Genomic DNA, 25481 nt, shown 5'->3' on the forward strand with positions numbered 1-25481 from the left:
AGATGACTAGCTAACACCTGTACAGTACCGTAAGCTTGTTAGTTAGTAGTGTGTAAGCTACTCGTGTCTATGTTCAAAAGTGGTTACATACACTTAAGTAACTTTTTTGGAAATAAGATACTTATAAGAGTAGTTACTTCACTGTACCTTTTTCCTTTACTTGAGTGATGCTAGTATTGCTACGTATTTAAACTGGTCTGTTGCCGGCTGGGTAAACATTTTTATAACATCTCCAGGTAACTCAGTCTCTGCCCGTCAGTCAGATTGACTGGCGGTGAACCTGCATGTGGAGAAAGCAGCGCCACCCAGTGGACACATTGAAACTTTGTCTGCCTGTAATGACCCAGTCACCTTGGATCCGTTCCGGTTCCGGTTCCGGTTCGTCTCTCTTTGTTCATTCATCTGTTCGGTTAATAAAATACACTCAGACCTTCAGCAATTATCATTTATTGAAACTTTTCACTGAAGAAACAGGGAGGAGGGGTCTCCATGGCAACAAGTCACAAACACATCACTGTCAATACCATCGCCATGGTTACTGATGCTGGGCAGTACTTCATCTCACAGGAAGTTACATCACAGAGCCCAAGAGGAGAAGCCATGAGGACGAACAACTGAGGAAGAGGAGGAAGATGAAGAGCAAAGGGAAAAGAAGAATAGATAAAATGATGCACAGAAGGTGAGGAAGAGAGGAAAACATCTGATGAAGCACTGACAGGAAATGATCTCACACACACCTCAACAGGAAACAGGAAGTAGAATCACACTGATCTTCAGGTACTGAACAACACAAAAGAAAACACGTCACCATGCGGAGGAGGATACCGACGCTAAACAACAGTTCAAAAACAACCCAAGAAGAAGAAGTGGAGAGGAGGAGGAAAAGGAGGAGGAGGAGGAGGAGGACGGAGGAAAAGGAGGAGGAGGAGGAGGTGGACGAGGAGGATGAGGAGGAGGAGGTGGAGGAAAAGGAGGAGGAGGTGCAGGAGGAGGTGGAGGAAAAGGAGGAGGTGGAGGAGGAGGTGGAGGAAAAGGAGGAGGAGGAGGTGGAGGAAAAGGAGGAGGAGGGAGGAGGAAGCATCAGAGAGCTGTGATTGGCTGAGAGCAGGAGACGCTGCACGTCTGGAGGTCTTCATCTTTCAGAAGGTCTCACCTCAACACTGGGCGGGGAAATTCATACAAACGCAGCAGCTGCCTGGAAGTCCAACATGGCTACCTGGCGACGAATTCGTCCCACATGAGAAACTGCTGAGTGGCAATCATCACTGGTTGCCATGGTGATTCCCTCTCTTTCTGGGGGTCTCCAAGCAACAACAGACCAGAGCTTCTCAAGCAACGTTCACCGAGAATCATCAGCAGATTAAACTGCACGACCTTCAGGCCAGTTCTGAAAGTTCTGGGTCCTCAGATGGACATTTGGGCTTCAGATGGACATTGGGCATCAGAAGGACATTTGGTCCTCAGATGGACATTTGGTCCTCAGAAGGACATTTGGGCATCAGAAGGACATTTGGGCTTCAGATGGACATTTGGTCCTCAGATGGACATTTGGTCCTCAGAAGGACATTTGGGCTTCAGATGGACATTTGGTCCTCAGATGGACATTTGGTCCTCAGAAGGACATTTGGTCCTCAGAAGGACATTTGGCATCAGAAGGACATTTGGGCATCAGAAGGACATTTGGTCCTCAGAAGGACATTTGGGCTTCAGATGGACATTTGGTCCTCAGATGGACATTTGGTCCTCAGATGGACATTTGGGCATCAGAAGACATTTGGTCCTGAGATGGACATTTGGTCCTCAGAAGGACATTTGGTCCTCAGAAGGACATTTGGGCATCAGATGGACATTTGGGCATCAGAAGGACATTTGGTCATCAGATGGACATTTGGGCATCAGATGGACATTTGGTCCTCAGAAGGACATTTGGGCTTCAGAAGGACATTTGGTCCTCAGATGGACATTTGGTCCTCAGATGGACATTTGGGCATCAGAAGGACATTTGGTCCTCAGATGGACATTTGGTCCTCAGAAGGACATTTGGTCCTCAGATGGACATTTGGGCTTCAGATGGACATTTGGTCCTCAGAAGGACATTTGGTCCTCAGAAGGACATTTGGTCCTCAGATGGACATTTGGTCCTCAGATGGACATTTGGGCATCAGAAGGACATTTGGTCCTCAGATGGACATTTGGTCCTCAGAAGGACATTTGGTCCTCAGAAGGACATTTGGTCCTCAAGGACATTTGGGCTTCAGATGGACATTTGGTCCTCAGAAGGACATTTGGTCCTCAGAAGGACATTTGGGCTTCAGATGGACATTTGGTCCTCAGAAGGACATTTGGTCCTGAGATGGACATTTGGTCCTCAGAAGGACATTTGGTCATCAGATGGACATTTGGGCATCAGAAGGACATTTGGTCATCAGATGGACATTTGGTCCTCAGAAGGACATTTGGTCCTCAGAAGGACATTTGGTCATCAGATGGACATTTGGTCCTCAGAAGGACATTTGGTCCTGATGGACATTTGGGCATCAGAAGGACATTTGGTCCTGAGATGGACATTTGGTCCTCAGAAGGACATTTGGTCCTGAGATGGACATTTGGTCCTCAGAAGGACATTTGGTCATCAGATGGACATTTGGTCCTCAGAAGGACATTTGGTCATCAGATGGACATTTGGGCATCAGAAGGACATTTGGTCCTCAGAAGGACATTTGGACCCTCAGATGGACGATTGGGTCTTCAGACATTTCTTCAGCAGCAATGTAATTGATAGCTGCACACAGCTTGTTAATTGGACTCCCAGTAACAGGAAGCCATTTTGGATCTAGTTTCCATGGAAACCATGCCAGCGTCCAGGCTGCGTTTGCTACAAGTCCAGACTGACATCACTTCCTGTGTGGGTATTTACATGCAGCAAAACAAAGAGCTGGGAGACGATGCTGGCAGGCGCTCATCGTTTTCTATCCGGACCTTGGTTTGGTTCTGATCTGAACCGGATCGTTGAACCCAGTCTGAACAGCATTGATTTGCAATCTGGTTTTTGGGGGCGGGGCTTATTGCAACAAGAAATCCCAGGGTCCAATAGGAAGTGAGAAGAAAGGGTTGAGATTATATATCTGTTCATAGTGATATCTATACAACACAACATACATTCTGTCCACAGATACAGACCCGAACATGAAGATCAACAGAACCTCTGGGTTCTACTCAGCACTGCTTGGTCTAGTTTCGGGTTTCTCATTTAGATTCTGTTTTCATCATTTACACACTGATTCACAGCAGTGAACATTTATCCCAACCCCGCCCAGTAATGTTGCAGGCAGGCTGGAGTGTTGCATTGTGGGTAGGTTGCAGGCGACCCACTGCTGGTTCACTCCGGCACTTCCTGTGAAAGAAACACCAACATCAGATGATGACGTCCGGTGAACATCCAGCCTTCACCCAGAAAGCGTCGCCTGGACTCACCTGCTGTTGCCTCACATCTGATTGGAGAAGGAGGTGGCGCCCCCTGCTGGCCGTAGCCTTGACTGTACTCAGCCTCCTGGTGGCAGAAACACAGAGATCCAGCTCAACATCACACATGCGTCTAGTGTACATCGCGATGGGAACCAGGACGATCGATGGCCGATGAGGATATGGAAGCTTTTGAGTTGCAGATGAAGATGAACCATCAGACTTTTCATCAACTCATTACCAAACCAGGATGGTGGAGCACCAGCAGGTCCAACTGTGGTCCTTTGCATCCTGAAGGCCAGCGTGGCGCCAGGTTTCCTGGTGGGATGCTGCAGCTGCATGACATCATTTCCCTCTTGGTGCCATGAACCTGCAGCCATGACTCTCACACACTTAGCTGTACTTCACAGCTTAGGCAGAGTCATTGCAGATAGCCGCCACACACCCATGCAAAGGTCAGTCTGGTGTTGCACCTTGAAGTGTTTTACTATACAATAAGGATGAGATTGGCTAAATCAGTCACAAAGACGCACAGCAGGTAGTCTGCCAGTCGGGTGTGTGGTGGCTGCCCTGGTGGAGACGAAACGGGGCGAGCTGAACTTACTGCCATCTTTTTGGATTGTGCAAATGAAGGAATTTATTATGAGAAATGAAGACAATCGGTACCATTGACCCTACATTCCCTGAGGAACAGTCCTGGTCCAGGTTCTAGGGAACGTTACACTGGGTGAGAATGGACAACCAGTTATTTTAGAAACTTCTCTATCTTCATCCTATTGGTCTCATAATAATCTGATGAAAAGTCTGATGGAGGTTAATCTTCATCTGCAAACAGGAACGAGCGCTATAACCGGTGAACAGTAGAAACCATAGAAATTTGTCCTGCGATAAAAATCTGTAGTCCACAGGCTAACCGCGCTAATGCTTGTTGATAGCCGGCGTGGTCGGAGCGAGGGAAGAGCTCATTAAAAAGGCAGGAGGAAAACATAAACTATCAGGTTTATCCTCCAGTGGCCTCAGCGCGGCAGACAGCATGGGGGAAAGCTCGCTGGGTCCAATGGACCCCTTTCTTCGCCCTCCTGCTGTGTTAGCACGACGCTCAGGGGGACTTCAGCAGATGTCACGGTTAGGTCAGCGTCATGGTCTTTCCTCAAAACCTCAGAAAGAAAACCTCATGAAGGTCACATGGGGTCAGTGTGACCCCCGTCGGACCGTGACCCCGTCGGACGACCCCCCCGGCCCGTGACCCCGTCGGACCATGCACATGTAACAAGTTCATAATATTACTTTGTTAAGCTTTGAATTTCACCAAAGAGTTACTATTTATTGGTTATTTTTTGTATTAGTGTTTATTTGAAGCAAGCAGTTTTTCCTATGCACTTGAACGCCCCTCAGGCAGCGTAGCCACGTAGCCTGATGCATGAGGAGGTTAAATGCTGCGCTGTTGGTCCACATGTTGAACTTTGCCCTTGGTTAATTCCGTAATGTATGCTGGTGACTGAAAGGAAGTTATATGCTTGAGCCAAAGTCAGATTTAAATGTTCAGCTTGTTAACATGAGTTGACTTTTTCTCTGTTTGACTCATTTTTCTTTATTTTGGACGTCATTTCTTGGGTTTGGACCAGGCTGTGCAGATCTGCTTCCATCTGACACTGATGGAAACAACGCAGAGCGAAAGCCCGGATTGGTCACACAGAGTCAAAGCTGTGGGGTTTAAAAGACCCGATCGGACCGGGAGAAGAACCTGTTTATGTCTTACTGGGAATCCAATCGATTCCTGTCTGTGGGGCAGAGATGCTGCTCATGGTTTCCCTGGACGTCTCTCTGGTGAATCTATCTGCAGTTCGACTCCCTGGTTCTGGTTCTGGCTCGGAACCAGAACCAGGTATTGATGGTTACCTGCTGTGGCTCACCTGGTTGTATCCTTGCTGGTTGAACTCGGGCTGGTAGCCTCCCTGGTTGCTGGCGTACGGGTCCTGTTCGTACGCCCCCTGCTGGGCGTAGGCGTCGGGCGCAGGTTTGCCCTCAGGAGGCGGAGCTCGCATGAACGGGGCGATGATGCCCGTCTCCTTGAAGACGAACCAGAGGTTTCCGGCCCACAGGACCAGATTGATGAAACCAAACGCCTGCAGAGGAACACTGCAGGTTACCTCCATCTGCTGGGAGGAACAAGCAAAGGAGGACGACGCTCTGCTCTGATTGGTCGGCTCCAGTGGCCTGACCAGGCATCGACTCCTTTCATTGGACTGGACCACATAATCAATACAGTCTGAAATGACAACTTTTCTAAAGGAGACCACCATGCAACCATTGTCATCTTCATCTCATTTGCTGGAAGCTCATTTTCACTTAATGTTCCTGAATGCATCATTCAGTGCAGATTATTCCAGAACATGCAGGTCGTTCACCAGGTGACCCGTGACCTGACCCTGACCCTGACGCTGACCCTGACGCTGACGCTGACCCTGACCCTGACCCTGACGCTGACCCTGACGCTGACCCTGACGCTGACCCTGACGTTGACCCTGACGTTGACCCTGACGCTGACCCTGACGTTGACCCTGACGCTGACCCTGACCCTGACGCTGACCCTGACGCTGACCCTGACGCTGACCCTGACGCTGACCCTGACGTTGACCCTGACGCTGACCCTGACCCTGACCCTGACGTTGACCCTGACGCTGACCCTGACACTGACCCTGACCCCGACACTGACCCTGACGCTGACCCTGACCCTGACACTGACCCTGACGTTGACCCTGACGCTGACCCTGACGCTGACCTGACGCTGACGCTGACCCTGACCCTGACGCTGACCCCACACTGACCCTGACGCTGACCCTGACCCTGACACTGACCCTGACCCTGACACTGACCCTGACCCATTTTGGACCAAACCCAAAATGATTTGCATGAGGATCTGATTAATCAGGTTTCCAATGAGCCTGAAATAATCACCAGTCAGAAAACTAAACGTACGACACGAAGCCGTGAGGTCGAAGCGTCCCGCTCTGACAGGAGGAAGTCGGTCAGCGCGGCGCCGCCGCGGCCCACAACGAGCAGCAACATGGAGGCTAAAAGCAGGTCAGAGGTCAGGGAGGATGTTATCCTGGCAGATGGCCTCGGGTCACATTATTTATTATCTATATTCTGAAAAGTAAAAACGTGATCAGTGACCCGAGGAAACAGTGAACTCCAGGAAGTGGACTCTTCACTGCATCATCTGGTTGCTTTGCACCACAATGTCCTCATAAAACTAGAAAGATGGATTATTGATCAGTTTGTGTTTATCAATCTTCTAAATGTCTATTTCAGTAAAACCTTTCATCAGTTTTCCTCTGGGAAGCGGACTCTCGGGCCCGGAGCGGACTCTCGGGCCCGGAGCGGACTCTCGGCCCGGAGCTGACTCTCGGCCCGGAGCGGACTCTCGGTCCCGGAGCGGACTCTCGGCCCGGAGCTCTCGGCCCGGAGCGGACTCTCGGAGCGGACTCTCGGTCCGGAGCGGACTCTCGGTCCGGAGCGGACTCTTACCACGGAGGTGTTGAGTCCGGACATGACCGGGTCGTGGACTTCTCGGCAGGAGTTCTCCGTCTTCTCACAGGCGTCGATCAAGTGATGACCTCATCCGGATCAGTCGCCGTCTTCACGTCGGACAGACCTTTGGCCCACCGCCGAACTCACCAGCCACATGAAGGCAAACACCGCCGTCACGCCCAGGTCCTGGAACCGGCCACAATCAGAACTTGGTGTCCCACGAGGCACCTGGCGTCACGAGACGTACTTACGATCAGCGGGCCTTTGTTGTTCTCCTTGTACTTGTCATAGAAGAAGACGTAGATGCTGAGAGCCGCGGTGGAGTAGAGGAAGGCGAAGACGCCGATGGTGACGAAGAACTCGGCGGAGGAAGAGTAGTCTCCGACCAGGAAGATCCGGTCCGTGGCCCGGTCCTTACAGGACGGGGCGTCGAAGTACACCTGGTGGAGTCTGACAGAAGAAGAGCGCGTGAGCGACGGCTCGTTCTACCCGGCCCGTTCGGTTCTGCGGTTCCGGCGGGGAAGGAATGTCCGGACCTGAACGGATACTCGAACTCCACCTCTATGGCCAGGTTGCTCTCCGTCCGGTTCCTGCACTCCACCGCCATCTTGAACATCCCGGAGTAACTGCCACAGGTGGAGAAGGCGAAGATGGCGAAGAACTGGGGGAGAGGAGGAGACACAGAACCGGATCAGTACCGGGTCAGAACCGGGTCAGGACCAGTGTGGGTTCTGGAGAACTCACCCACTGCAGGACCTTGATGAAGCCCAGAGGAACCTTCAGGATCCGGAACTGACCCTGGGCCACGAGCTGCAGGAGCAAACGGACACACGGGTCAGAACCAGAACCACCCAACCCACCGGGTCAGCGCCATTCCAGCCAACAGGACGTGGGCGGAGCTAAAGTCAGCTGACCTCAGACAGCTGAACCCGGCCAGAGGAGCAGAACTGGACCGGAGCTTCAGGCCAGCAGGTCAGGTTCTGGTTCTGACCAGTTTGGGTCGGAACATGTGACCAAATCAGAACTTGACTGACCCGGCATGAACAGAACCAGAACGGGTTACAGACCAACTTTGTCTAGCATCACCAGAACTCCTTGGATAAGAACCGGACCGGACCACCTGCATCAGAACCTTCTCACATGCAGGCCTGATGGGTTGAACAGAACCATCAGGTCCAATTCATGCAGAACCCTGCAGACTTGGACGGGACTGAATCAGAACCGAACCAGTAGAGTCCAGTTTCCTCTGAGCCGGTTCTGATGGGAACATATGGAGGTCCAAACACAACCGGGTCGACCACTGCATGGATCCAGTTTTTCCTTTTTATCACTTTTTATGATTCTTGTTCGGTTCGGCTGAGTCCAAACACACCCGATCCGATTCTGACCCGGTTCGTTACGTCAGAACCAGACTCGGTTCTGGAGGAAGCTGAGCTCAACCCAGTCTCCCATCCCAGCTGGTGAGGAACCGAACCGAACCGACACCAGCATCAGCAGCATCCTCTTCCTCCCAGCTGCCATTTCAGAGCCGCACGCGCAGAAAAATTCCCCTTCCGAGGATTTTGCTGCCGAGATCCAACAGAACCAGAACCAGGCCCACACAGAACCACTCAAACTCTGGGCCGGACCCCGCCGATCAGAACCGCATCGCCTAGACACAAACAGAACCGAAGCCGAACCGACAAACCGAACCTAAATTACAGCGGGATGCTGAGAGTCGGTACCTGATTTACGACGTCCATCCTGCAGCCTGGAGAGGAAGAGGAGGAGGAGGAAGAGGAGGGGGCGGGATTTACCATCATCATCATCATCATCATCATTGTTATTATCACACAGGAAGTAAACAACAACAACAACAAGCAGGAACAGAGCAGAAATACAAATTCAGATTTTTAATTTTAATTCGGATTATAAGTTTCAAAGGGGGAGGGGCTCATCCCCCCCCGCCCCCCATAGTAGGAGGTGATGACGTAAATGATGACAATGATGGGGACGCATCATGTGACCCGGAAAGTGACGTAAACAAAAGCAAAGGCTACAGTAAAGAAGGGAGTAATTTATTATTATTATAATTATTATTGTATTAATAAATCCACCTCCTGCTGTGATTCTCACTGATTTACTGTCTGATCTGAAGCAGAACTCAATACTTTAGTTTAAACATCAAGAATTATAATATTAAATGTCCCAAATACTACATATAAGTATTCAAATAAATTGTTTCATAAGTCTCAAAAATGCAATCATAATATTTTGATACATTTTCCCTGTAAGCAATAAACAGCATTGATCTGGTTCCTGTACAGAAACAACAGTTTCATTTCCGCCAAGTTATTCTGACAGTAATAATGTTTTAAACTGAAAACATTTATTACTGGGTACTCGTCAGGTTCTGGTTCTGGTTCTGCTCTGCATCAGAACCAGAACCAAACGAGGAGAAGCAGCTTTCAGCTTCTATGCACCACAGATCTGGAACAAACGTCCAGAACTGTAAAACAGCCGAAACCCTGAGATCCTAAAAGTCCAGACTGAAAGCAGCTGGTTGGTTTTATTGGAAACATAATCAATAATCAATTTATTGATGACCTGATGGATTGTTGATTCTGACTTTGTGATTGTGATGTAAAGCTCTGGAGACACCTTGCTGCTGAAATGTGCTATACAGATAACACTGATTGATTGATTGATTGATTGATTGATTGATTGATTGATTGATTGGGTGGTTGGTTGGTTGATTGATTGATTGATTGGGTGGTTGGTTGATTGATTGATTGACTGATTGATTGATTGATTGATTGGTTGGTTGATTGATTGATTGATTGATTGATTGATTGATTGACTGATTGATTGATTGATTGATTGATTGATTGATTGATTGATTGGGTGGTTGGTTGGTTGATTGATTGATTGATTGATTGATTGATTGATTGATTGATTGACTGATTGATTGATTGATTGATTGATTGATTGATTGATATAATGATGGAAAATATTTCATAACTTTATTTCTGTTTATTTTGGTGATCATGATTTTTCCATCAGCTGTTGACCAGAACCACCCGAAATCGAACTGAATGTAGGAACTAAAAACCGCCACAGGGGGCGCTGTCCTCTCAGCTGCGCCTCCTGCCGGGTCTGAGCCTGTGGGACAGGAAGTCTTACCGCGAGTTCCGGTCCCCAGGCCGGGCTCTGCTGTTCGGAACCGGACCCAGCCGTCAGCAGCTGCAGGTAAAACCACGGACAGGTCCTGGCCCAGCTCCGCGTTTTCCATGGTTACCGTCCCTACCGATAAGAGAAAGCGCGGTCATGTGATTGACCAATCAGGTGGTTGACCAATCAGGTGATTGACCAATCAGGTGGTTGACCAATCAGGTGGTTGACCAATCAGGTGATTGACCAATCAGGTGGTTAACCAATCAGGTGGTTGACCAATCAGGTGGTTGACCAATCAGGTGGTTAACCAATCAGGTGGTCACTCTCCGCTCTGACTCGTTTCTCCCAGCAAGCATCGCGGTTCTCACACAGCTCTTCTTCCGTTTCCATGGCGCACTATGACGTAACATGGCCCTAACGCAGATGAAAGGCACGTGACGTCATAGGCTCGTGACGTCACGTTACGTCTCAGCCGCCTGTCATTTGTCCTGTCAGATTCCCGGACCTGGGAAGGAACGTCCTGGTGTTGAAGAGACTTGCTAAAAATGTCCATCTTTGGTTCCAAGCCAGAATTTAACCTCCAGAAAAACACAGTCCTGCTCAGCAAAAGCAGCGAGTTCGTGGTGGAAGAGCTGGTGGCGCGCGGCGGATACGGCTGTGTGGTGAAGTGCAGGAAGGCGCAGACGGAGGACAGGGTGGCCATCAAGCTGGTGAAGAGGTCGCAGTACGAATCCGGCGAGAATGAGATGAAAATTTTTAAGACACTCAGACAATTTAAGGGCGGCAACACAAACATAGTGAAATTTCTGGAACATTTTGAGCACAACAACCATTACTGCCTGGTTTTTGAGATGTTGGACATTAATCTATATGAATACATCAGATGTAGGTATTTTTTTTTCCTTTGGACGTCAAACGAAATCCGAGTTTTGGCGCAGCAGCTGCTTGTAGCTCTGAAAGTCCTGAAAGAGTTACGTGTAACACACAGAGATATAAAATGTGACAACATCATGCTGGTGGATCGTGTGTCGCAGCCGCTGCGGGTGAAGCTGATAGACTTTGGTCTCTCTGCCAGAACCTACAGCCTGAGCAGTTGCATGTTCAAGCAGCCGCTTTCTTACAGATCCCCGGACGTCATCCTGGACTTTCCTTTAGACGAAGCTATAGACATGTGGGGTCTGGGGTGTGTTTTAGCGTTTTTGTACCTCGGCCGCCACCTGTTCCCTCGCGGGCCGAGTACGAAACCTTAAGTGTGATGATCAAGCTTCTAGGTAAGCCTCACGATACTCTGCTGACCTTCGGACTCAGCACAGGCCGGTTCTTTAAGTGCGTCACAGGGCAATTTACGTACACTTGGTTACTGAAAACAACAGAGGAATATTACAATGACTCGCGTGAATTGGTCGTGCTTCGTCCTGGAGTTCATTCGGACCTGAGCTGTTTGGATGACCTGCAGAAAAAGCGACCAGAGCCCAAGGATCCTTTGGAGAAGAAGGATTTACTGTCTTTCATTGACCTCCTCAAAAAGCTGGACATGAATCCTTCAAGACGGATCGCCCCCCTGAAGGCGTTGAATCATGACTTTATCACAATGGCTCACCTGCCTGCTGGCTCCAGCAGCCGTTATGTGATCGCGTCCCAGATGAAGATGGTAAAGGTGGAAGAGGAAGAGTCTGAAGTGGAGAACTCCACCTCTGCAGGACCCAGTCTGCCACAGGAGAACGTAGACTCAACTCCTCATGTAGACGCCAATAAGGACTCGGCCAAGAAAGCGGCCGAGCAGAAACAAGCAGCACCGGGCCTGGGGCCTACCGTGATCAAAGGTCTGGTGAAACCGGGCTGGAGAGCGGCAGGCATGAACCCAAACGACCATAAAACAGGACCGTCGGCGAGTTCAAGCAGGCACACCACGGTTCCTCCAGCCACCGTCAGGAAGAACAGAAACAAGAGTAACAATTGCAAACCTGGGAAACCAGGTCCTGAGCGCTTCCATCAATCCTCATCTTCTGCAGAGATCTCAGCCAGTCAAACCGGAGACGACCCAACTGCTGCTGAAGTCGATTCAGAGGCAATGCTCCAAAAGATCTTTGAGGGTTTCAGACTTAAAAAGAAGCCACCTCAAAGTCTCCTCTTCCGACTGATTCCTGTGATCCCCAAACAGAAAGCTCCTCCGATCCGAGCAAGAAGCCCAACAACGCTGCAAAAACGGCCCGCAGTAAAGATGAAAGTAACAAAATACTGGTCAAATTTCAAACTCTGGACGATTCAACACAATGTCTTCATGCTCAGAAGGTTTGGGCCATGAAACACAAGAAGAACCGACTGGTTGTGCAACAGTGACGGCAAAATCAGAAATACCAGAATTACATCACAGGTTGTCAAAGTGAATCCCATCGTCACGGAGAAACTGCAGCTGACCCGGTCCGACAGCACCAGGCAGCCGACCGCTCTGCCAGAACGACGCTCACAACCCCCACTGCTTCCGTCCAGGACCGGTCCGGCTGCGGACCCGTCCGAACCCAGGACCGGTCCAGCCAAACCAACAACTGCATTCAGTTCATTGAGGTCAAAACGAGGAATACGTGTCTCAGGAGGATGAAGAACTTTGCCACGCGGGTCTTCAGATGTTTAGAGTAACTGACTCTTCTAAGGTTTGGAGTCTGGGTTTCCAGAGCCGGTTTCTGGAGCGGGGTCGGGGAACCAGCTGAAGGTCCGCCCTGCCGGTGGAGGTGTCCTCCGGGAGCGCCGGTCTTCCGACCGATCTCAGCAGATTCTGAGATTCCCCTGATTTCATTAGAAATCCTGCTGGAATAACCTTCCAACGATCCAAGCAGCTGGTTTGGGATTTGCTGACTTTGGGTTTTATTCCTTAGAGTCAAATTTCAGACATGTTGGGGCCGGAGTCCTGCAGCTGCTGGTCCAACACAGCAGAATGCAAACACCGGACTGGCTGGTTGCAGGCGAGGAGCATCTAGATTCTAGAAGCTGCAGGTCTGGAGTTTGACTCCTGCTCTATTCCTTCTTCATCCTTCAGTTAACCAGAATATAATCTTCTTGAGCTCAAAGATCTGCGGCAGCAGCATAGTTCGCTACCGGTAGACACACTGTCTCATCATCATTAAAACATGAAACCGAGATCCTATAATCAGACGACAGACATTGACACACTGACTGCGGTTCTCTTTTAAAAGAACAACATGGCAGCAATGAGTGAGACGTTTCAACCCGGGGATGAATCTCAGCAGCATGAAGCCAGCGGGACGCAGAACGCATGTCCAATATCTCATAACCCAACTATGAACATTATCTCACGTTTTCTTCAACAGATAAAAGGACTTCATTCGAATAAAATGAAGACCTGTCTTTGATTGTGACGGTTATGTCCAGGTGTTTGCAATGTCCAGGTGTCTGCAATGTCCAGGTGTTTGCATTGTTTAGGTGTCTGTAATGTCCAGGTGTTTGCAATGTCCAGGTGTCTGTAATGTCCAGGTGTTTGCAATGTCCAGGTGTCTGTAATGTCCAGGTGTCTGCAATGTCTAGGTGTCTGTAATGTCCAGGTGTCTGCAATGTCCAGGTGTCTGTAATGTCCAGATGTTTGCAATGTCCAGGTGTCTGTAATGTCCAGGTGTTTGCAATGTCCAGGTCTGTCTGTAATGTCCAGGTGTCTGCAATGTCCAGGTGTCTGTAATGTCCAGGTGTTTGCAATGTCCAGGTGTCTGTAATGTCCAGGTGTCTGTAATGTCCAGGTGTCTGCAATGTCCAGGTGTCTGTAATGTCCAGGTGTCTGCAATGTCTAGGTGTCTGTAATGTCCAGGTGTTTGCAATGTCCAGGTGTCTGTAATGTCCAGGTGTCTGCAATGTCCAGGTGTTTGCAATGTCCAGATGTTTGCAATGTCCAGGTGTCTGTAATGTCCAGGTGTCTGTAATGTCCAGGTGTTTGCAATGTCCAGGTGTCTGTAATGTCCAGGTGTCTGCAATGTCCAGATGTTTGCAATGTCCAGGTGTCTGTAATGTCCAGGTGTCTGTAATGTCCAGGTGTTTGCAATGTCCAGGTGTCTGTAATGTCCAGATGTTTGCATTGTCTAGGTGTCTGTAATGTCCAGGTGTCTGTAATGTCTAGGTGTTTGCAATGTCCAGGTGTCTGCAATGTCCAGGTGTCTGTAATGTCCAGATGTTTGCAATGTCCCGCTCCTCCAAAGGAGCTAAAGCTGTTAACTTACTTCAGCAGAGAAACGTCTCCTGCTTGTCCAACACACTCCGACTGCAACCAATGCAACTCAAACCAAAGTCAAGTAAAAACACTTCATAAGTGCTGGATTTAAATCAAACCAGAGCTGCCTTTAGCTCCACGATACGACCTGACCTGACCTTCAGTCAGTTCTTGGATTTTATTGGTCCTGTAGTCTGGATTATAATCTGCTGTTTCTGTTGTCTGCTGATTATTAAATCTGTCCAGGAAACAGGAAACATCAGAAAATCCTCTAATTATGAGAGCCGCCATGTCCCGCCCACAACCCATAGTCCCGCCCACAACCCATAGTCCCGCCCACAACCCATAGTCCCGCCCACAACCCATAGTCCCGCCCACAACCCATAGTCCCGCCCACAACCCTTAGTCCCGCCCACAACCCATAGTCCCGCCCACAGCCGCCGCGTTAATTTTCTGTTAATGAAAGCCTAAAGAGAAGGGACTTTTTAATATTTACTAAACTTGAACATTTTCCATTATGAGTTTGAACTGCTGCTCCTTTGAAGTATTTAAAATTTGTACTTTGTTTTTTCCAGGTGGTTTATACTTTACTTTAAGTTTACGTAATTTCTATAGAACATTTTAACATCAAACAATGATACTTTTACTAAAACTATACAGATATCATTTATGAAAAAGGCAACAAACATATTACATTTGGTTAAATCCCATCAACAAAATAATCAAATACACTAATTCTTTCACAGAAATTCTTTTAATAAATTTATTCTTTTTTTTCCATAATTTAACTCCTGATGTTTAGTCATTTTTTAAGTTTTTCTGATGCCATGGAATGTAAATTCAGCTTCCCTCTTAATTTTATTTTTCAATTTTGATGAATTTCAATTTTAATGTTCATCTTTTCTGGATTTTCTGGGTCTCTGATATGATTATTACATTAAATGGACCTTCAAACTGCCTAAATATCATTTTTTTGTTTAAAAGTTTACATTTGAACTTCTACAATGATGTTGTGCTGTAAAATCTCCTGAAGTGGAAATGCTGACGTCTGCTCCATGTTGGTCTGTCTGATGACATCATTGTAAAATGTTAAGTGAAAGTGGATGATGGAGTCGCCGCTCCGGCCGAAGCCTCTGATCTCCATCATTTGCTCAGGTTCTGCTGTTTGAACTGTTGCTGCGTTTCTGCCCTCAGCCAGCAGGGGGCCTGTGACCTTCTGCCTGTGACCTGCTGCCTGTGACCTTCTGCCTGTGACCTGCTGCCTGTGACCTGCTGCCTGCAGCTGCGTTCAGCTCTCAGGTCTGGGTTTGGACCCTGGTTTCCTGCTGCCGGACCCGGATGGTTCTGCCCGTTTGGTGTCATTACATTCTTCCACATATCTGTTAGAAACGACACGGAGTCGGAGCGTGACCCGGATCTTTATTGGCAGGGAAACAGATTCAGGCAGAGCAGAACGTCTGAGCAGGAATAAAAGCCCTTAAAGAGTTCTGGGAAAGTCCAACGGGTCGGAAGAGACGGCAGGAACAACAGCGTACAAAACACCACGAGTAGAAAACCGAGCCGGACCCGCGCTGAGACCGAATGATCTCAGTTCATCATCTTCATCAGCTCACAGATGCTCTGTCCTCATCGCCTGATGATGTCATAGCTCTGGATGGCGCCCGATGGAGGAAAACGACTTTCAAACGAATCACCAATAAAATCTAAATGCGTCCAGATTTGGTCGGATAAATTGGAAAATGTTTTGTCTTTTTATGGGCTGTCAAGTCAGCTCAGATTCAGGTCAAAATCACTTTCATATTTTTTACTTCCTGTAAAACAAACAGTGACTCAGATTTCTTACCCAACTTGAATAAAAGAATAAATCAGGACAGAAATAAATCCACCTGCTCATTTTTTCACATTAAAAAATGTGAAAAAGGTTTTTAGTGTCAATCTGCCCTCCTGCCTCAGGCCCAGAAAGCCGATCCGACCAGAACCAGAACACATTACAGCTGAATAGATCCAGAGATTATCGGTGCAAACTCAAGTTAAATTCTGGTTATTTACATCTAGAAACGTCTCCATGGTAACGGGCCAGACGAGGTCGGGACCTCTGACCCCGTCCCGGTTCGGATGGTGGCGTCTCTCCTGTCACTGTTGATAACTTTAGTGTCAGCAGTGATTAGAGCCGGTCCTGTTTGGACCGTCATATCCATCAGAACCTCCATCAGAACCGAGTCACAGGAAGCTGAACCCGACCAGGTAATGGTTCTGACCCATTTACTTTTTTCCACAATCACATTAACTTCCTGCAGGTTTCTGTCCTGCAGCGCGAACCGCTCCTATTGGCCAGCCGTCCTGGCCCCGCCCCCTTCTCCTCTGGTTGGTGGATCCTCAGAATGAGGTCACGCAGGCCATCTCGTCAGCCAGCTCCTCCTCCTCGCGGCTCGTCCTGATTGGCTCCTCGTCGCTGTAGAGCGCCGCCGGGTCGTCGCCGATGGTGTTCAGGAAGTCGTGGCTCCCGGAGCTCAGCAGGTCGCTGGCCGCCGACTCCATCTCGTCCACCGTCATGTGACACGCGTCTGCGATCTCTCGCTTGGCGAACGCGACGAACTTGGGGTCTCGGGCGTAAAGGCCGAGTCCCTCCGAGATCAGAACCTGGAGACAGAACAGAGCGGAACCGATCGCCTCCACGGAAACGCTCAGGAACAGGAAGTGAACAGTGACCCAGTGGCGCTCGCTCACCGCCTCCACAAGACTGTCGGCCGATCCCCGTTTCTCAGCGAACGGAGCGCCGAGCTGCGAGGGAACCCTGAGGGTGGTGTAGGCCCGGTACGGGGGCGGAGCTACAAGACAGTCACATGACCTGATCAGAGTCACGTGACCCGATCAGCTGATGATCAATGTGAGGAAGACCCATGTCCGTTTCTTCGTCTCACCTGAGCTCCCAGTTGATCCACTGAACCAGGATGGTCCATCTGCTGCTCCTGTCACAGGAAGCAGCATTAGGCAGACCCTTCACATTAAAAGCCATCGACTAGGCTTTATTTTGAAGCTCTGCCTCCTCACCTCTTGCTGCCCCTCCATTCTTGCCCTCGTCCCCAGGGCGGGCTGCCCTCCTCCTCCACCAGGATGAGCGGCGCGTAGAGGAGCCGCCCGCGGCGGGGACACGGCTTGGCCCAGGACGCCGAGGACACGGCGGCGGAGCGGGCGGAGGAACGGCGGGAGTCATAGCCGCTGACAGCCTGGCGAGGAGAGGTGCGGTTACCTGGGGAACAGGTGGGTGTGTGTCTGGGGCAGCTGTCTGGGGTCACCTGAGGTCGTGCACGTCGCGGTGGTGATGTGGGGTGGTACGTCCCGGGAATCGGCAGGTCGTCGCTGCTGCCCTGGCGCCTCAGACACTGGATGTTGAAGGACGGTTTCCGGCCTGGGAAGCAAAACAAACGCAGCGCTCGGCCGGCTGTGATGTCACACCCATCATGTCAGCTGGGAGTCATTCTATCACCTGTGGGTGTGGCAGGAAGTAGGCGTCTGCGAGTCGTCCTCCTGCCCTCGCTGTAACCATCGCCATAGCTACCGTTGCTGTAGGGGGCGTGGCCATCGTGGCGGTCTCTGTACAGCGACGAGTCGTCTGGATAATGTCTGAGAACACAATCAGAGGATAAATAATCCAGCCCATCAGCTGCCAGCGTTGCCCTGCAGGGTGGAGGCGGGACATGGACCGGTCCTGGTCAAGCTCCGCCCACACACCTGATGACAGCAGTTGCGCTCCTCCACTAATCTGCTAATGCGCTAGAAGCAGAGCTAATTCTTTGCTTGTTATGTTTTTGCTAATGTTGAACACCTTTAGCATGTTTAGCTTACTCTAAAATAATTTTCCAAAGTGCTAATTTAGTTGGCTGTAAACCTTTAGTTGAATAAAGCTGTCAACATGGCTGAAGTTAGCATGTTAGCATTGCACATGCATATGCTGCTGCTAAATGCCACGTTGTCATAAATATTATGTTTATATTTCTGTGCTGACTCCATCATTCTGTTCTCTGATGGCAAATTATCAGTGAAACTGTGGAGCCTTACTGCCCCCTACTGGACATTATTCATGTATTTAGTCTGGAAGTCAATAGACTCGTCCGGCTGGACGATGGTGTGATAGACTGTCCTTCACACAGACCTGTCCCTTGAACAATATTGTCTGCACTTCCTGCCTGTTGCTAAGCGACTGGAATCACTTCCTGCACGTTGCTTACCTGTCTCGGGAGGTGATGCTCTCGTTGTCCTCCTCTCGGCTGCAGTAACCCTGCTCTCCGTAGTCATCCAGGTCTCCGTTCCTCCAGGATCTGTCCCTGGAGTCTCTGTCCCTGGAGTCTCTGTCCCTGGAGTCTCTGTCCCTGGAGTCTCCCTGCAGACGAACAGATGGAAAACAGATTTCAGATCCTGAAAAGCTAAATGTTTTAAGTTTTACTTTTACGAGATATAAAGAGGAGCAGCGACAGCAAAGGAGGCATCTGATGATATCATCATCAGCTGAGACCATATTACTGTGGAAGATGGTCTATGCTGCCTGAGCGCTAAGCAGTTAGCATGTTAGCATAGCACCGTCCAGTAGGACGCCTCTTTGGGGCAAAAGAAATGACACACCGTCCATATTTGTAGTATGACGGTCTCGTGTGGGCGGAGTCTGTCAGGCTGTTCTTCACGGAACCCCGGCGAAGATGACTCACTGATGACCTCACGCTGTCTCCACGAAGAAGATGCTTGTCATGTTCGTTTCCATTTGCCATCTTGCTGAGCGACCCCGACTCGGTGGATGAGTCCGCCGTTTGAGACGCCGCCATCGCCTGCAAGAGAAGCCCCGCCCACTGTCAGCGGCATCACAGTTTGAGAAGTTCTGGTTGAAACATGCTCGGGTTGCTCTACTGCCCCCTGCTGTTCATGCTCAGATTGAAGCTGATGGTAAGTATTTGATCATTTCCTTTTTTGAGGTTAAAGGTCATTGAGGGTCTGATTTTAAGAATCTGATATTCTATAAGTGAGGATGATGATGGAAGGAGCAAAGGAAGGTTCAGATGCATTTTACCAGTAGGTGTCAGTATGGAGCCTCGACGAGTCTCTGGTCCAAATCCGTTTTCGGCCTGCAGACATAGAACAGAAAGTCTGAGGAGGCTGGATAGAGGCCCCGGGCGGGGCCCTGGGGTAGGCCCCCGGGCGGGGCCCTGGGGTAGGCCCCCGGGCGGGGCCGTGGGTAGGCCCCCGGGCGGGGCCTTGGACCGGCCCCGGGCCTATGGGGGTTGGCACCTTGTAGGCAGCGTTGTTCTCCAGATCTTCGCCGTCCATCAGCGCCTCCTCCTCGTCCTGCAGGTCTTCGTTGAGAGCCAGACGCATCTCTGGACCCAGATCCTGCAGCGTCTTCAGACCCGCCTTACACAGCTGCAGCAAACACAGAGAAATTACTTTCTGCCTCAGGAGGTGAAACTGGGAACCGAAGACGACGTAATGATGATTCACACAAAATGTTTCAGCTTTTTTCCACAGATGCTGTTATGGCCCCATGCATCAAACACTCACAGTTTTCACACTAAAACTTGGACTAGGACAAATTTAGAAAAGTGCGGCGCACAAACGAGTCCAGATGTATAAAGCCTGCGGTCCCGGCGCCTTTCCTTTCTAAATCCTAATTTACAGGAAGCAGAGCAGCTGCTGCTCCGCCCGTCGCCTCCCTAAATACATATTAATGTAAATTAGTATAAATACCAGGAAGTCTGCCGCCACGTGAAGCCATGGCAACGTCTTTGTCGCAGTACACGTCTTTAGCATAATAACGATTCTATATTTGATTTCCAAGTTGCTCTCGGGGCGCATAAGGTCACAGAAATCCAAATAATAAATTGTAAAGACTAAACTCCACATAAATGATGAGACCTGCAGCCAGACGGAGCAGCAGAACCTGCAGCCGCTTTAAACCTGAACACAGGAAGCAGAGCAGAAGCTACAGGGTAGAGATGTTTCTGTCCACAAGGCGGGCCAGCCGGACCGGGACCGGGACCGGGACCGGGACCGGGACCGGGACCAGGACCAGACCGGAACCGGGACCAGGACCAGGACCGGGACCGGGACCAGAACCGGGACCGGGACCAGAACCGGGACCGGAACCGGGACCAGGACCGGGACCGGGACCGGAGCCAGGACCGGGACCGGAGCCAGGACCGGGACCGGAACCGGGACCGGGACCAGAACCGGGACCGGAACCGGGACCAGGACCGGGACCGGGACCGGAACCGGAACCGGACCAGGACCAGGACCAGAACCGGGACCAGAACCGGGACCGGGACCGGGACCGGGACCGGAACCGGGACCAGAACCGGGACCGGGACCGGAACCGGGACCGGAACCGGGACCGGGACCAGAACCGGGACCGGAACCGGGACCAGAACCGGGACCGGGACCGGAACCGGGACCGGGACCGGGACCGGAGCCAGGACCGAACCAGGACCAGAACCGGGACCGGAACCGGGACCGGAACCAGAACCGGGACCGGAACCGGGACGGAACCAGAACCGGGACCGAAACCAGGACCAGAACCGGGACCGGAACCAGGACCAGAACCGGGACCGGAACCGGGACCGGGACCGGAACCAGGACCGGACCGGGACCAGGACCAGAACCGGGACCGGAACCAGGACCAGAACCGGGACCGGAACCAGGACCAGAACCGGGACCGGAACCGGACCGGGACCGGGACCGGAACCAGGACCAGAACCAGGACCAGAACCGGGACCGGAACCGGGACCGGGACCGGAACCAGGACCGGGACCGGGACCAGGACCAGAACCAGGACCAGAACCGGGACCGGAACCGGACCGGACCGGAACCAGGACCGGGACCGGGACCAGAAACCGGGACCGGAACCAGGACCAGAACCAGGACCAGAACCGGGACCAGAACCAGGACCAGAACCAGGACCAGAACCGGGACCGGAACCGGGACCAGGACCGGGACCGGGACCGGAACCGGGACCGGAACCGGAACCAGGACCAGAACCGGGACCGGAACCGGGACCGGGACCGGGACCGGAACCAGGACCGGGACCGGGACCAGAACCGGGACCGGAACCAGGACCAGAACCAGGACCGGGACCGGGACCAGAACCGGACCAGAACCGGGACCGGAGCCAGGACCAGTACCGGGACCGGGACCGGAGCCGGGACCGGGACCGGGACCAGAACCGGGACCGGAACCGGGACCGGAGCCAGGACCGGAACCAGGACCAGAACCGGGACCGGAACCGGGACCGGAACCAGAACCGGGACCGGGACCAGAACCGGGACCGGGACCAGAACCGGACCGGAACCGGGACCGGAACCGGGACCGGGACCGGAACCAGAACCGGGACCGGAACCGGGACCGGAACCAGAACCGGGACCGGGACCAGAACCGGGACCGGAACCAGAACCGGGACCGGAACCGGGACCGGAACCGGACCGGAACCAGAACCGGACCGGGACCAGAACCGGGACCGGAACCGGGACCAGAACCGGGACCAGAACCGGGACCGGAACCAGAACCGGGACCGGGACCAGAACCGGAACCGGGACCGGGACCAGAACCGGGACCGGAACCGGGACCAGAACCGGGACCGGAACCGGGACCAGAACCGGGACCAGAACCGGTACCGGAACCAGAACCGGGACCGGGACCAGAACCGGAACCGGGACCGGGACCAGAACCGGGACCGGAACCGGGACCAAACCGGGACCGGGACCAGAACCTGCTTCAAGTTCTGCTCAGAGTCCCAGGATGATCAGTCTGGATCAATCTAAACGCCAATAAACCAGCAGATCAATATGATCTCTGATCAATGGCTCCATGTTCTCCATCAGAGCCACAGGAGCAGCTATACCTGAGATTATTGATCACCTGCAGTAATCAAAGCTATCGATCACCTCCAGTAATCAAACCTATTGATCACCTCCAGTAATCAACCTATTGATCACCTGCAGTAATCAAACCTATTGATCACCTGCAGTAATCAAACCTATCGATCACCTCCAGTAATCAAACCTATCGATCACCTCCAGTAATCAAACCTATTGATCAGCTGCAGTAATCAAACCTATCGATCACCTGCAGTAATCAAACCTATCGATCACCTCCAGTAATCAAACCTATCGATCACCTCCAGTAATCAAACCTATCGATCAGCTGCAGTAATCAAACCTATCGATCAGCTGCAGTAATCAAACCTATCGATCAGCTGCAGTAATCAAACCTATCGATCAGCTGCAGTAATCAAACCTATCGATCAGCTGCAGTAATCAAACCTATTGATCACCTCCAGTAATCAAACCTATCGATCAGCCCTGGTTTCTCTTGAATAAATCAGTCATTGATTCATTCAGACGAATCGTTTTGTCTTTATGAGACAAACTGAATAAATGTATTATTTACATGTTGTGATGTTTTCACATCTTTATTTTCTTTTCTTTATTTTGTGCTGGCTTATTGTCTGAGGATAAATCGGTTCAGTTTTATCATCTAAACAATAAAATATGAAAATCATAAAATCATTGGGTTTGATGCTTCCTGGTCTAAATAACTGAATCATATTTCAGTGGATTTTGATGAGTTTTGTCTCTCTACTTTATTCTTGTCCACAGAAAAGGTTTGTGTTTCTGCCACATATTTTCACACCAGGGAAAAAATGTTCATGTATTTATGTAAACTTTGACGCAAAGTTCATTTTTATACATGCCGACTTATGCGTAAAATATGGCGCCGCACATTTAGTGTGCGTATTAGACATGAGGCCCTGGACATTTCTCTGCAGAAGTCACATTTGACCACTAGGTGGCAGCAAAACGTTTAAAAAGCTTTTGAAAAGCTCAGAGTTTGTGAGACAACATGGCTTAACCTGGACAGCAGACGGATTGGTAGAGTCAGACTCTCCCGTCACGTTTCCTTTCTCCTTCCTCTTCCTGAACTTCCTGAAATAATCCTGAATGAGGAAGTTGCATAAAACTTCCCGACGGTGACTTCCTCCTCTGCAGATGGAGAGAGACAGGTTGAGTCTGCAGACCGGCGGACGGAGACCCGGCTTGTCCCTGCAGGCTGGTCGCTTTACCTTCGTGTGGCGGGATGACCTCATCTAGCAGCTTCGGCTTCATCCGCTTCCAGATCTTCTTGATGATCGCCCTCAGCTCCTCGTTCTCCTGCTCAGGGTTACCTGTCGCAGCACCCAGGGGGCGGAGCCAAAGACAGGTTAGAAGTTCATACCTGAACCATCTGAGTGTGTTGGTGGGATGATGTTAAACAGATTAAAGACAAGCGCAGCTGAAAAGTCACTTTATATGCAGATGATACTGCGATTTATGTTCCATGTCTGGCTAATTCAGCAGAGCTAACATGTCTTTATCTTTTAATACATCATGAAAAGAAATCTGAACTGAGTCATCCCAGCTGAAGGTCGTCACGTACCTTCGGTCTTGATCTTGAGCGCGGTGCGAACCAGAGCGAACAGCGTGGCGTTGAAGGTCACCATGCCGTCGGCGTTCAGAGGCATGTTCATGGCCACCAGGCGCTGCGGTGCACAGGGAAAGGACGACTCAGGTTCTGTTCAGGGGTAACGGACAGAACCAGAACTCCTGCAGGAACTCTGACTGCTTTACGCCTGAAGGACAAACCAACCCTCACACACTCCGCCACTAACTGCTGACTAGCTGGAGCTGTGGAGTTTGGTTTCAGAGAAACATTGGAACTTCTGCCAAGCATCAGTAGGAACCCAGAACCAGAACCAGAACCAGCCCTGAACAGACCCGGCAGAGAACAGTCGAGACAGACAGACCGGGGTCGTGTTAAGGCGGACCGGGGTTGTGTTAAGGCGGACCGGGGTTGTGTTAAGGCGGACCGGGGTTGTGTTAAGGCGGACCGGGGTTGTGTTAAGGCGGACCGGGGTTGTGTTAAGGCGGACCGGGGTTGTGTTAAGGCAGACCGGGGTTGTGTTAAGGCGGACCGGGGTTGTGTTAAGGCGGACCGGGGTTGGGTTAAGGCGGACCGGGGTTGTGTTAAGGCGGACCGGGGTTGTGTTAAGGCGGACCGGGTTGTGTTAAGGCGGACCGGGGTTGTGTTAAGGCGGACCGGGGTTGTGTTAAGGCGGACCGGGGTTGTGTTAAGGCGGACCGGGGTTGTGTTAAGGCGGACCGGGGTTGTGTTAAGGCGTACCGGGGTTGTGTTAAGGCGGACCGGGGTCGTGTTAAGGCGGACCGGGGTTGTGTTAAGGCGGACCGGGGTCGGGTTAAGGGGGACCGGGGTTGTGTTAAGGTGGACCGGGGTTGTGTTAAGGCGGACCGGGGTTGTGTTAAGGTGGACCGGGGTTGTGTTAAGGTGGACCGGGGTTGGGTTAAGGCGGACCGGGGTTGTGTTAAGGTGGACCGGACCAGGGTTGTGTTAAGGCGGACCGGGGTTGTGTTAAGGCGGACCGGGGTTGTGTTAAGGCGGACCGGGGTTGTGTTAAGGCGGACCGGGGTTGTGTTAAGGCGGACCGGGGTTGTGTTAAGGCGGACCGGGTTGGGTTAAGGCGGACCGGGGTTGGGTTAAGGCGGACCGGGGTTGGGTTAAGGCGGACCGGGGTTGTGTTAAGGCGGACCGGGGTTGTGTTAAGGCGGACCGGGGTTTAAGGTGGACCGGGGTTGTGTTAAGGTGGACCGGGGTTGGGTTAAGGCGGACCGGGGTTGTGTTAAGGTGGACCGGACCAGGGTTGTGTTAAGGCGGACCGGGGTTGTGTTAAGGCGGACCGGGGTTGTGTTAAGGCGGACCGGTTGTGTTAAGGCGGACCGGGGTTGGGTTAAGGCGGACCGGGGTTGTGTTAAGGCGGACCGGGGTTGTGTTAAGGCGGACCGGGGTCGGGTCAGTCCTGCTCACCTTGCAGGCCACTCTGTGCGGACAGAGCTTGCCGAACCCCAGAGGAGGCTGGATCCTCCGGAGCAGCGCCACCACATCCAGATGTTTGATCCGACCTCTGAGGAAACAAAACGTTCCACAGATCGGTGACTCCAGTTTCTGCTCCAAATGGCAGCAGCAGAACTCAGGAACATCTCAGATCTACGTAATCGGAAGAAGCTGATCATAAACTGAGCTCACAGAAGAA

At 51.2% G+C, this 25481-nt stretch overlaps 2 pseudogenes; both read right to left on the minus strand.

Annotated features, from left to right (window-relative positions):
- Positions 1-3485: 3485 nt before the first annotated feature.
- On the minus strand, positions 3486-8851 carry LOC129352981 (synaptophysin-like; annotated as a pseudogene).
- Positions 8852-15762: 6911 nt separating this feature from the next.
- LOC129352954 (voltage-dependent L-type calcium channel subunit alpha-1D-like) overlaps positions 15763-25481 on the minus strand; it is a 60641-nt pseudogene continuing 50922 nt past the window's right edge.

The sequence above is a fragment of the Poeciliopsis prolifica genome, unplaced genomic scaffold (assembly GCF_027474105.1).
Source record: "Poeciliopsis prolifica strain line A6 unplaced genomic scaffold, Auburn_PproV2 SCAFFOLD082, whole genome shotgun sequence".
In the NCBI taxonomy this organism is placed as follows: domain Eukaryota; kingdom Metazoa; phylum Chordata; class Actinopteri; order Cyprinodontiformes; family Poeciliidae; genus Poeciliopsis; species Poeciliopsis prolifica.